Genomic DNA, 17089 nt, shown 5'->3' with positions numbered 1-17089 from the left:
GAATTTGTATTATGGCAGAAAAAGCAGCTAAGTAAAGAAAAACGAGTGGCCATCATTACTTTAAGAAATGAAGGTCAGTCAGTCCAAAAAATTGGGAAAACTTTGAAAGTGTCCCCAAGTGCAGTTGCAAAAACCATCAAGCGCTACAAAGAAACTGGCTCATATGAGGACCGCCCCTGGAAAAGAAGACCAAGAGTCACCTTTGCTTCTGAGGATAAGTTTCTCCGAGTCACCAGCTCAGAAATCGCAGGTTAACAGCAGCTCAGATTAGAGACCAGGTCAATGCCACACAGAGTTCTAGCAGCAGACACATCTCTACAACAACTGTTAAGAGGAGACTTTGTGTAGCAGGCCTTCATGGTAAAATAGCTGCTAAGAAACCACTGCTAAGGGCAGGCAACAAGCAGAAGAGACTTGTTTGGGCTAAAGAACACAAGTAATGGACATTAGACTAGTGGAAATCTGTGCTTTGGTCTGATAAGTCCAAATTTGAGATCTTTGGTTCCAACCACCGTGTCTTTGTGCGACGCAGAAAAGGTAAACGGATGGACTCTACGTGCCTGGTTCCCACCGTGAAGCATGGAAGAGGAGGTGTGATGGTGTGGGGGTGCTTTGCTGGTGACACTGTTGGGGATTTATTCAAAATTGAAGGCATACTGAACCAGCATGGCTACCACAGCATCTTGCAGCGGCATGCTATTCCGTCCGGTTTGCGTTTAGTTGGACCATCATTTATTTTTCAACAGGACAATGACACCAAACACACCTCCAGGCTGTGTAAGGGCTATTTGACCAAGAAGGAGAGTGATGGGGTGCAACGCCAGGTGACCAGGCCTCCACAGTCACCAGACCTGAACCCAATCGAGATGGTTTGGGGTGAGCTGGACCGCAGAGTGAAGGCAAAAGGGCCAACAAGTGCTAAGCATCTCTGGGAACTCCTTCAAGATTGTTGGAAGACCATTTCCGGTGACTACCTCTTGAAGCTCATCAAGAGAATGCCAAGAGTGTGCAAAGTAGTCATCAAAGCAAAAGGTGGCTACTTTGAAGAACCTAGAATATAAGTCATATTTCAGTTGTTTCACACTTTTTTGTTAACTATATAATTCCATATGTGTTAATTCATAGTTTTGATGCCTTCAATGTGAATGTACAATTTACATAGTCATGAAAATACAGAAATATCTTTAAATGAGAAAGTGTGTCCAAACTATTGGTCTGTACTGTATATACATCATTTAGGATATACTGATGCTAATGTACAGTATATACATCATATAGGATACACTGGGGTTGATGTATATACATCATATAGGATACATTATGGCTGAGGTATATACATCATATAGGATATACTGGTGCTGATGTACAGTATATACATAACATAGGATACACTAGGGCTGATGTATACACATCATATAGGATACATTAGGGCTGATGTATATACATCATATAGGATATACTGGTGCTGATGTATAGTATATACATCATATAGGATACACTGGGGCTGATGTATATACATCATATAGGATACATTGGGGCTGAGGTATATACATCATATAGGATATACTGGTGCTGATGTATATACATCATATAGCATACATTAGGGCTGATGTATATAAATCATATAGGATACATTAGGGCTGATGTATATACATCATATAGGATACACTGATGCTAATGTACAATATATACATCATATAGGATACACTAGGGCTGATGTATATACATCATATAGGATACATTAGGGCTGAGGTATATACATCATATAGGATACACTGATGCTAATGTACAATATATACATCATATAGGATACACTGGGGCTGATGTATATACATCATATAGGATACATTAGGGCTGATGTATATACATCATATAGGATACACTGATGCTAATGTACAATATATACATCATATAGGATACACTGGGGCTGATGTATATACATCATATAGGATACATTAGGGCTGATGTATATACATCATATAGGATACACTGATGCTAATGTACAGTATATACATCATATAGGATACACTGGGGCTGATGTATATACATCATATAGGATACATTAGGGCTGATGTATATACATCATATAGGATACACTGACGCTAATGTACAATATATACATCATATAGGATACATTAGAGCTGATGTATATACATCATATAGGATACATTGGGGCTGATGTACAGAATATACACCATATAGGATACACTGGGGCTGATGTATATACATCATATAGGATACATTAGGACTGAGGTATATACATCATATAGGATATACTGGTTCTGATGTACAGTATATACATAACATAGGATACACTAGGGCTGATGTACATACAGTACATCATATAGGATATACTGGTGCTGATGTACAGTATATACATCATATAGGATACACTGGGGCTAATGTATATACATATAGGATACATTAGGGCTGAGGTATATACATCATATAGGATATACTGGTGCTGATGTACGGTATATACATCATATAGGATACACTAGGGCTGATGTATATACATTTATACATCATATAGGATACATTAGGGCTGATGTATATACATCATATAGGATATACTGGTGCTGATGTTCAATATATACATCATATAGGATACACTGGGGCTGATGTATATACATCATATAGGATACATTAGGGCTGATGTATATACATCATATAGGATATACTGATCCTAATGTACAGTATATACATCATATAGGATACACTGGGGCTGATGTATATACATCATATAGGATACATTAGGGCTGAGGTATATACATCATATAGGATACACTGATGCTGATGTACAGTATATATATAATATAGGATACACTAGGGCTGATGTAGAGTATATACATCATATAGGATACACTAGGGCTGATGTATATACATAATGTAGGATATACTGGAGCTAATGTACAGTATATACATCATATAGGATACACTAGGGCTGGTGTATATACATCATATAGGATACACTGGGGCTGATGTACAGAATATACATAATATAGGATACACTGGGGCTGATGTATATACAGCAGATAGGATACATTAGGACTGATGTATATACATCATATAGGATACACTGATGCTAATGTACAGTATATACATCATATAGGATACACTGGGGCTGATGTATATACATCATATAGGATACATTAGGACTGAGGTATATACATCATATAGGATATACTGGTGCTGATGTACAGTATATACATCATATAGGATACACTGGGGCTAATGTATATACATCATATAGGATACACTAGGGCTGATGTATATACATCATATAGGATACAGTAGGGCTGATGTATATACATCATATAGGACATACTGGTGCTGATGTACAGTATATACATCATATAGGATACACTAGGGCTGATGTATATACATCATATAGGATACATTAGGGCTGATGTATATACATCATATAGGATACACTGATGCTAATGTACAATATATGCATCATATAGGATACACTGGGGCTGATGTATATACATCATATAGGATACATTAGGGCTGATGTATATACATCATATAGGATACACTGATGCTAATGTACAATATATACATCATATAGGATACATTAGGGCTGATGTATATACATCATATAGGATACATTAGGGCTGATGTATATACATCATATAGGATACACTGACGCGAATGTACAATATATACATCATATAGGATACATTAGAGCTGATGTATATACATCATATAGGATACATTGGGGCTGATGTACAGAATATACATCATATAGGATACACTGGGGCTGATGTACATACATCATATAGGATACATTAGGACTGAGGTATATACATCATATAGGATATACTGGTTCTGATGTACAGTATATACATAACATAGGATACACTAGGGCTGATGTACATACAGTACATCATATAGGATATACTGGTGCTGATGTACAGTATATACATCATATAGGATACACTGGGGCTAATGTATATACATATAGGATACATTAGGGCTGAGGTATATACATCATATAGGATATACTGGTGCTGATGTACGGTATATACATCATATAGGATACACTAGGGCTGTTGTATATACATCATATAGGATACATTAGGGCTGATGTATATACATCATATAGGATATACTGGTGCTGATGTTCAATATATACATCATATAGGATACACTGGGGCTGATGTATATACATCATAGAGGATACATTAGGGCTGATGTATATACATCATATAGGATATACTGATCCTAATGTACAGTATATACATCATATAGGATACACTGGGGCTGATGTATATACATCATATAGGATACATTAGGGCTGAGGTATATACATCATATAGGATACACTGATGCTGATGTACAGTATATATATAATATAGGATACACTAGGGCTGATGTAGAGTATATACATCATATAGGATACACTAGGGCTGATGTATATACATAATGTAGGATATACTGGAGCTAATGTACAGTATATACATCATATAGGATACACTAGGGCTGGTGTATATACATCATATAGGATACACTGGGGCTGATGTACAGAATATACATAATATAGGATACACTGGGGCTGATGTACAGAATATACATAATATAGGATACACTGACGCTAATGTACAATATATACATCATATAGGATACATTAGGACTGAGGTATATACATCATATAGGATATACTGGTGCTGATGTACAGTATATACATCATATAGGATACACTGGGGCTGATGTATATACATCATATAGGATACAGTAGGGCTGATGTATATACATCATATAGGACATACTGGTGCTGATGTACAGTATATACATCATATAGGATACACTAGGGCTGATGTATATACATCATATAGGATACATTAGGGCTGATGTATATACATCATATAGGATACACTGATGCTAATGTACAATATATACATCATATAGGATACACTGGGGCTGATGTATATACATCATATAGGATACATTATGGCTGATGTATATACATCATATAGGATACACTAACGCTAATGTACAATATATACATCATATAGGATACATTAGAGCTGATGTATATACATCATATAGGATACATTGGGGCTGATGTACAGAATATACATCATATAGGATACACTGGGGCTGATGTATATACATCATATAGGATACATTAGGACTGAGGTATATACATCATATAGGATATACTGGTTCTGATGTACAGTATATACATAACATAGGATACATTAGGGCTGATGTACATGCAGTACATCATATAGGATATACTGGTGCTGATGTACAGTATATACATCATATAGGATACACTGGGGCTGATGTATATACATCATATAGGATATACTGGTGCTGATGTTCAATATATACATCATATAGGATACACTGGGGCTGATGTATATACATCATATAGGATACATTAGGGCTGATGTATATACATCATATAGGATATACTGATCCTAATGTACAGTATATACATCATATAGGATACACTGGGGCTGATGTATATACATCATATAGGATACATTAGGGCTGAGGTATATACATCATATAGGATACACTGATGCTGATGTACAGTATATATATAATATAGGATACACTAGGGCTGATATAGAGTATATACATCATATAGAATACACTAGGGCTGATGTATATACATAATGTAGGATATACTGGAGCTAATGTACAGTATATACATCATATTGGATACACTAGGGCTGGTGTATATACATCATATAGGATACACTGGGGCTGATGTACAGAATATACATAATATAGGATACACTGGGGCTGATGTATATACATCATATAGGATACATTAGGACTGAGGTATATACATCATATAGGATATACTGGTGCTGATGTACAGTATATACATCATATAGGATACACTGGGGCTAATGTATATACATCATATAGGATACACTAGGGCTGATGTATATACATCATATAGGATACATTAGGGCTGATGTATATACATCATATAGGATATACTGGTGCTGATGTACAATATATACATCATATAGGATACACTGGGGCTGATGTATATACATCATATAGGATACATTAGGGCTGATGTATATACATCATATAGGATACACTGATGCTAATGTACAATATATACATCATATAGGATACACTGGGGCTGATGTATATACATCATATAGGATACATTAGGGCTGATGTATATACATCATATAGGATACATTAGGGCTGATGTATATACATCATATAGGATACACTGATGCTAATGTACAATATATACATCATATAGGATACATTAGGGCTGATGTATATACATCATATAGGATACATTAGGGCTGATGTATATACATCATATAGGATACACTGACGCTAATGTACAATAAATACATCATATAGGATACATTAGAGCTGATGTATATACATCATATAGGATACATTGGGGCTGATGTACAGAATATTCATCATATAGGATACACTGGGGCTGATGTACATACATCATATAGGATACATTAGGACTGAGGTATATACATCATATAGGATATACTGGTTCTGATGTACAGTATATACATAACATAGGATACACTAGGGCTGATGTACATACAGTACATCATATAGGATATACTGGTGCTGATGTACAGTATATACATCATATAGGATACACTGGGGCTAATGTATATACATATAGGATACATTAGGGCTGAGGTATATACATCATATAGGATATACTGGTGCTGATGTACGGTATATACATCATATAGGATACACTAGGGCTGTTGTATATACATCATATAGGATACATTAGGGCTGATGTATATACATCATATAGGATATACTGGTGCTGATGTTCAATATATACATCATATAGGATACACTGGGGCTGATGTATATACATCATAGAGGATACATTAGGGCTGATGTATATACATCATATAGGATATACTGATCCTAATGTACAGTATATACATCATATAGGATACACTGGGGCTGATGTATATACATCATATAGGATACATTAGGGCTGAGGTATATACATCATATAGGATACACTGATGCTGATGTACAGTATATATATAATATAGGATACACTAGGGCTGATATAGAGTATATACATCATATAGCATACACTAGGGCTGATGTATATACATAATGTAGGATATACTGGAGCTAATGTACAGTATATACATCATATTGGATACACTAGGGCTGGTGTATATACATCATATAGGATACACTGGGGCTGATGTACAGAATATACATAATATAGGATACACTGGGGCTGATGTATATACATCATATAGGATACATTAGGACTGAGGTATATACATCATATAGGATATACTGGTGCTGATGTACAGTATATACATCATATAGGATACACTGGGGCTAATGTATATACATCATATAGGATACACTAGGGCTGATGTATATACATCATATAGGATACATTAGGGCTGATGTATATACATCATATAGGATATACTGGTGCTGATGTACAATATATACATCATATAGGATACACTGGGGCTGATGTATATACATCATATAGGATACATTAGGGCTGATGTATATACATCATATAGGATACACTGATGCTAATGTACAATATATACATCATATAGGATACACTGGGGCTGATGTATATACATCATATTGGATACATTAGGGCTGATGTATATACATCATATAGGATACATTAGGGCTGATGTATATACATCATATAGGATATACTGATGCTAATGTACAGTATATACATCATATAGGATACACTGGGGCTAATGTATATACATCATATAGGATACATTAGGGCTGATGTATATACATCATATAGGATATACTGATGCTAATGTACAGTATATACATCATATAGGATACACTGGGGCTGATGTATATACATCATATAGGATACATTAGGGCTGAGGTATATACATCATATAGGATACACTGATGCTGATGTACAGTATATATATAATATAGGATACACTAGGGCTGATATAGAGTATATACATCATATAGGATACACTAGGGCTGATGTATATACATAATGTAGGATATACTGGAGCTAATGTACAGTATATACATCATATTGGATACACTAGGGCTGGTGTATATACATCATATAGGATACACTGGGGCTGATGTACAGAATATACATAATATAGGATACACTGGGGCTGATGTATATACATCATATAGGATACACTAGGGCTGAGGTATATACATCATATAGGATATACTGATGCTGATGTACAGTATATACATCATATAGGATACACTGGGGCTGATGTATATACATCATATAGGATACATTAGGACTGAGGTATATACATCATATAGGATATACTGGTGCTGATGTACAGTATATACATCATATAGGATACACTGGGGCTAATGTATATACATCATATAGGATACACTAGGGCTGATGTATATACATCATATAGGATACATTAGGGCTGATGTATATACATCATATAGGATATACTGGTGCTGATGTACAATATATACATCATATAGGATACACTGGGGCTGATGTATATACATCATATAGGATACATTAGGGCTGATGTATATACATCATATAGGATACACTGATGCTAATGTACAATATATACATCATATAGGATACACTGGGGCTGATGTATATACATCATATAGGATACATTAGGGCTGATGTATATACATCATATAGGATACATTAGGGCTGATGTATATACATCATATAGGATATACTGATGCTAATGTACAGTATATACATCATATAGGATACACTGGGGCTAATGTATATACATCATATAGGATACATTAGGGCTGATGTATATACATCATATAGGATATACTGATGCTAATGTACAGTATATACATCATATAGGATACACTGGGGCTGATGTATATACATCATATAGGATACATTAGGGCTGAAGTATATGCATCATATAGGATATACTGGGGCTGATGTATATACATCATATAGGATATACTGGAGCTAATGTACGGTATATACATCATATAGGATACACTAGGGCTGATGTAGAGTATATACATCATATAGGATACACTAGGGCTGATGCACAGTATATACATCATATAGGATACACTAGGGCTGAGGTATATACATCATATAGGATACATTAGGGCTGAGGTATATACATCATTTAGGATATACTGGTGCTGATGTACAGTATATACATAATATAGGATACTCTGGGGCTGATGTAGAGTATATACATCATATAGGACACTAGGGCTGATGTACAGTATATACATCATATAGGATACACTAGGGCTGATGTATATACATCATTTAGGATATACTGATGCTAACGTACAGTATATACATCATATAGGATACACTGGGGCTGATGTACAAACATCATATAGGATACACTGGGCTGATGTATATACATCATATAGGATACACTGGGGCTGATGTATATACATCATATAGGATATACTGGTGCTGATGTACAGTATATACATCATATAGGATACACTAGGGCTGATGTATATACATCATGTAGGATACATTAGGGCTGATGTATATACATCATATAGGATATACTGATGCTGATGTACAGTATATACATAATATAGGATACACTAGGGCTGATGTAGAGTATATACATCATATAGGATACACTAGGGCTGATGTATATACATCATATAGGATACACTGGGGCTGATGTATATACATCATATAGGATATACTGATGCTAATGTACAATATATACATCATATAGGATACACTGGGGCTGATGTACAAACATCATATAGGATACACTGGGCTGATGTATATACATCATATAGGATATACAGGTGCTGATGTACAGTATATACATCATATAGGATACACTAGGGCTGATGTATATACATCATATAGGATATACTGGTGCTGATGTATATACATCATATAGGATATACTGGTGCTGATGTATATACATCATATAGGATATACTGGTGCTGATGTATATACATCATATAGGATGCACTAGGGCTGAGGTATATACATCATATAGGATATACAGGTGCTGATGTACAGTATATACATCATATAGGATACATTAGGGCTGATGTATATACATCATATAGGATATACTGGTGCTGATGTATATACATCATATAGGATACACTAGGGCTGAGGTATATACATCGTATAGGATATACAGGTGCTGATGTACAGTATATACATCATATAGGATACATTAGGGCTGATGTATATACATCATATAGGATATACTGGTGCTGATGTACAGTATATACATCATATAGGATACACTAGTGCTGATGTATATACATCAAATAGGATACACTGGGGCTGATGTATATACATCATATAGGATACATTAGGGCTGATGTATATACATCATATAGGATATACTGATGCTAATGTACAGTATATACATAATATAGGATACATTAGGGCTGATGTATATACATCATATAGGATACATTAGGGCTGATGTATATACATCATATAGGATATACTGATGCTAATGTACAGTATATACATAATATAGGATACATTAGGGCTGATGTATATACATCATATAGGATACATTAGGGCTGATGTATATACATCATAAAGGATATACGGCTGCTAATGTACAGTATATACATCATATATGATACACTGGGGCTGATGTATATACAACATATAGGATACATTAGGGCTGAGGTATATACATCGTATAGGATATACTGGTGCTGATGTACAGTATATACATAACATAGGATACACTAGGGCTGATGTATATACATCATATAGGATACATTAGGGCTGATGTATATACATCATATAGGATATACTGGAGCTAATGTACGGTATATACATCATATAGGATACACTGGGGCTGATGTATATACATCATATAGGATATACTGGTGCTGATGTATATACATCATATAGGATACACTGGGGCTGATGTATATACATCATATAGGATATACTGGAGCTAATGTACGGTATATACATCATATAGGATACACTGGGGCTGATGTATATACATCATATAGGATACACTGGGGCTGAGGTATATACATCATATAGGATACACTGATGCTAATGTACAATAAATACATTATATAGGATACACTGGGGCTGATGTATAAACATCATATAGGATACATTAGGGCTGATGTATATACATCATATAGGATTCACTGGGGCTGATGTATATACATCATATAGGATACATTAGGGCTGATGTATATACATCATATAGGATACACTGGTGCTGATGTACAGTATATACATCATATAGGATACACTGGGGCTGATGTATATACATCATATAGGATACACTGGGGCTGATGTATATACATCATATAGGATACATTAGGGCTGATGTATATACATCATATAGGATACACTGGGGCTGATGTATATATATAATATAGGATACACTGGGGCTGATGTATAAACATCATATAGGATACACTGGTGCTGATGTACAGTATATACATCATAATTTAGATAGAGGAAACAACACGCGATCAGGAAGACCCAAGAACTTAATTAATTGATATAAAAATTAGCTTTTATTAAGTATAATAAGATAAAAGATATCTGACAAAGGCGGTACAAAACACATACAATGTAAAAAATCCATCATAATGGAGGACCAACTAGGTTCATACTGTGAGAGATAGTATGGCACTATGGCCCATGACTTCATCTCAAATACCTCACATAGTCATAGGTACAGTCTCAGAAAGATTATATTATAAATGTCCAAGAAGTCTGGTTATCTACTATGGCTAGCAATGCATTAATCATTTACTGCCAAATAGCCATATAGCCAGCCACGACCAACAGGACAAACAAGTTAGCAAAATATGTATACGGTATATACCTGGACTCTGGACAGGACCGTGTGGGGACTCACAGATGGACCACGCATCATATAGGATACATTAGGGCTGAGGTATATACATCATATAGGATATACTGGTGCTGATGTATATACATCATATAGGATATACTGGTGCTGATGTACAGTATATACATAATATAGGATACACTGGGGCTGATGTATATACAGCAGATAGGATACATTAGGACTGATGTATATACATCATATAGGATATACTGGTGCTGATGTACAGTATATACATAATATAGGATACACTAGGGCTGATGTAGAGTATATACATCATATACAGTAGGATACACTAGGGCTGATGTAGAGTATATACATCATATACAGTAGGATACACTAGGGCTGATGTAGTGTATATACATCATATACAGTAGGATACACTAGGGCTGATGTAGTGTATATACATCATATACAGTAGGATACACTAGGGCTGATGTAGAGTATATACATCATATACAGTAGGATACACTAGGGCTGATGTATATACATCATATAGGATACACTAGGGCTGATGTATATACATCATATAGGATATACTGGTGCTGATGTATATACATCATATAGGATATACTGGTGCTGATGTATATACATCATATAGGATATACTGGTGCTGATGTATATACATCATATAGGATGCACTAGGGCTGAGGTATATACATCATATAGGATATACAGGTGCTGATGTACAATATATACATCATATAGGATACATTAGGGCTGATGTATATACATCATATAGGATATACTGGTGCTGATGTACAGTATATATATCATATAGGATACACTAGTGCTGATGTATATACATCAAATAGGATACACTGGGGCTGATGTATATACATCATATAGGATACATTAGGGCTGATGTATATACAGTACAGACCAAAAGTTTGGACACACCTTCTCATTTAAAGATTTTTCTGTATTTTCATGACTTTGAAAATTTTACATTCACACTGAAGGCATCAAAACTATGAATTAACACATGTGGAATTATATACTTAACAAAAAACTGTGAAACAACTGAAAATATGTCTTATATTCTAGGTTCTTCAAAGTAACCACCTTTTGCTTTGATGACTGCTTTGCACACTCTTGGCATTCTCTTGATGAGCTTCAAGAGGTAGTCACCGGAAATGGTTTTCACTTCACAGGTGTGCCCTGTCAGGTTTAATAAGTGGGATTTCATGCCGTATAAATGGGGTTGGGACCATCAGTTGTGTTGTGCCGAAGTCTGGTGGATACACAGCTGATAGTCCTACTGAATAGACTGTTAGAATTTGTATTATGGCAAGAAAAAAAGCAGATAAGTAAAGAAAAATGAGTGGCCATCATTGCTTTAAGAAATGAAGGTCAGTCAGTCTGAAAAATTGGGAAAACTTTGAAAGTGTCCCCAAGTGCAGTTGCAAATACCATCAAGCGCTACAAAGAAACTGGCTCACATGAGGACCGCCCCAGGAAAGGAAGACCAAGAGTCACCTCTGCTTCTGAGGATAAGTTTATACGAGTCACCAGCCTCAGAAATCGCAGGTTAACAGCAGCTCAGATTAGAGACCAGGTCAATGCCACACAGAGTTCTAGCAGCAGAGACATCTCTACATCAACTGTTAAGAGGAGACTTTGTGCAGCAGGCCTTCATGGTAAAATAGCTGCTAGGAAACCACTGCTAAGGACAGGCAACAAGCAGAAGAGACTTGTTTGGGCTAAAGAACACAAGGAATGGACATTAGACCAGTGGAAATCTGTCCTTTGGTCTGATGAGTCCAAATTTGAGATCTTTGGTTCCAACCACCGTGTCTTTGTGCGACGCAGAAAAGGTGAACGGATGGACTCTACAAGCCTGGTTCCCACCGTGAAGCATGGAGGAGGAGGTGTGATGGTGTGGGGGTGCTTTGCTGGTGACACTGTTGGGGATTTATGCAAAATTGAAGGCATACTGAACCAGCATGGCTACCACAGCATCTTGCAGCGTCATGCTATTCCATCCGGTTTGCGTTTAGTTGGACCATCATTTATTTTTCAACAGGACAATGACCCTAAACACACCTCCATGCTGTGTAAGGGCTATTTGACCAAGAGAGAGAGTGATGGGGTGCTACGCCAGATGACCTGGCCTCCAAAGTCACGAGACCTGAACCCAATCGAGATGGTTTGGAATGAGCTGGACCGCAGAGTGAGGGCAAAAGGGCCAACAAGTGCTAAGCATCTCTGGGAACTCCTTCAAGATTGTTGGAAGACCATTTCCGGTGACTACCTCTTGAAGCTCATCAAGAGAATGCCAAGAGTGTGCAAAGCAGTCATCAAAGCAAAAGGTGGTTACTTTGAAGAACCTAGAATATAAGACATATTTTCAGTTGTTTCACACTTTTTTGTTAAGTATATAATTCCACATGTGTTAATTCATAGTTTTGATGCCTTCAGTGTGAATGTACAATTTTCATAGTGATGAAAATACAGAAAAATCTTTAAATGAGAAGGTGTGTCCAAACTTTTGGTCTGTACTGTACATCATATAGGATATACTGATGCTAATGTACAGTATATACATAATATAGGATACATTAGGGCTGATGTATATACATTATAAAGGATATACGGCTGCTAATGTACAGTATATACATCATATATGATACACTGGGGCTGATGTATATACAACATATAGGATACATTAGGACTGAGGTATATACATCGTATAGGATATACTGGTGCTGATGTACAGTATATACATAACATAGGATACACTAGGGCTGATGTATATACATCATATAGGATACATTAGGGCTGATGTATATACATCATATAGGATACACTGGGGCTGATGTATATACATCATATAGGATATACTGGAGCTAATGTACAGTATATACATCATATAGGATATACTGATGCTAATGTACAGTATATACATAATATAGGATACATTAGGGCTGATGTATATACATCATAAAGGATATACGGCTGCTAATGTACAGTATATACATCATATAGGATACACTGGGGCTGATGTATATACAACATATAGGATACATTAGGGCTGAGGTATATACATCGTATAGGATATACTGGTGCTGATGTACAGTATATACATAACATAGGATACACTAGGGCTGATGTATATACATCATATAGGATACATTAGGGCTGATGTATATACATCATATAGGATACACTGGGGCTGATGTATATACATCATATAGGATAAACTGGAGCTAATGTACGGTATATACATCATATAGGATACACTGGGGCTGAGGTATATACATCATATAGGATACACTGATGCTAATGTACAATATATACATCATATAGGATACACTGGGGCTGATGTATAAACATCATATAGGATACATTAGGGCTGATGTATATACATCATATAGGATACACTGGGGCTGATGTATATACATCATATAGGATTCACTGGGGCTGATGTATATACATCATATAGGATACATTAGGGCTGATGTATATACATCATATAGGATACACTGGTGCTGATGTACAGTATATACATCATATAGGATACACTGGGGCTGATGTACAGTATATACATCATATAGGATACACTGGGGCTGATGTATATACATCATATAGGATACACTGGGGCTGATGTATATACATCATATAGGATACATTAGGGCTGATGTATATACATCATATAGGATACACTGGGGCTGATGTATATATATAATATAGGATATACTGGTGCTGATGTACAGTATATACATCATATAGGATACACTGGGGCTGATGTATAAACATCATATAGGATACATTAGGGCTGATGTATATACATCATATAGGATACACTGGTGCTGATGTACAGTATATACATCATAATTTAGATAGAGGAAAAAACACGCGATCAGGAAGACCCAAGAACTTAATTAATTGATATAAAAATTAGCTTTTATTAAGTATAATAAGATAAAAGATATCTGACAAAGGCGGTACAAAACACATACAATGTAAAAAATCCATCATAATGGAGGACCAACTAGGTTCATACTGTGAGAGATAGTATGGCACTATGGCCCATGACTTCATCTCAAATACCTCACATAGTCATAGGTACAGTCTCAGAAAGATTATATTATAAATGTCCAAGAAGTCTGGTTATCTACTATGGCTAGCAATGCATTAATCATTTACTGCCAAATAGCCATATAGCCAGCCACGACCAACAGGACAAACAAGTTAGCAAAATATGTATACGGTATATACCTGGACTCTGGACAGGACCGTGTGGGGACTCACAGATGGACCACGCATCATATAGGATACATTAGGGCTGAGGTATATACATCATATAGGATATACTGGTGCTGATGTATATACATCATATAGGATATACTGGTGCTGATGTACAGTATATACATAATATAGGATATACTGGGGCTGATGTATATACAGCAGATAGGATACATTAGGACTGATGTATATACATCATATAGGATATACTGGTGCTGATGTACAGTATATACATAATATAGGATACACTAGGGCTGATGTAGAGTATATACATCATATACAGTAGGATACACTAGGGCTGATGTAGAGTATATACATCATATACAGTAGGATACACTAGGGCTGATGTAGAGTATATACATCATATACAGTAGGATACACTAGGGCTGATGTAGAGTATATACATCATATACAGTAGGATACACTAGGGCTGATGTAGAGTATATACATCATATACAGTAGGATACACTAGGGCTGATGTAGAGTATATACATCATATACAGTAGGATACACTAGGGCTGATGTAGAGTATATACATCATATACAGTAGGATACACTAGGGCTGATGTAGAGTATATACATCATATACAGTAGGATACACTAGGGCTGATGTATATACATCATATAGGATACACTAGGACTGATGTATATACATCATATAGGATATACTGGTGCTGATGTACAGTATATACATAATATAGGATACACTAGGGCTGATGTAGAGTATATACATCATATACAGTAGGCTACACTAGGGCTGATGTAGTGTATATACATCATATACAGTAGGATACACTAGGGCTGATGTAGTGTATATACATCATATACAGTAGGATACACTAGGGCTGATGTAGAGTATATACATCATATACAGTAGGATACACTAGGGCTGATGTAGAGCAGAGGTCCACAACCGCCGGTCCGCGGACCAGGACCGGGCCGTTGGGGTTTTTCAGCCGGTCCGCGGGGAGAGGGGGCCCCTCCAGCCTCCAGCAGGGCCGCCATCAGGG

Source organism: Phyllobates terribilis, unplaced genomic scaffold (genome assembly GCF_046119375.1).
Source record: "Phyllobates terribilis strain yellow unplaced genomic scaffold, ASM4611937v1 Scaffold_100__1_contigs__length_5926523, whole genome shotgun sequence".
Taxonomy (NCBI): domain Eukaryota; kingdom Metazoa; phylum Chordata; class Amphibia; order Anura; family Dendrobatidae; genus Phyllobates; species Phyllobates terribilis.
Note: the sequence above shows the minus strand (reverse complement) of the source record.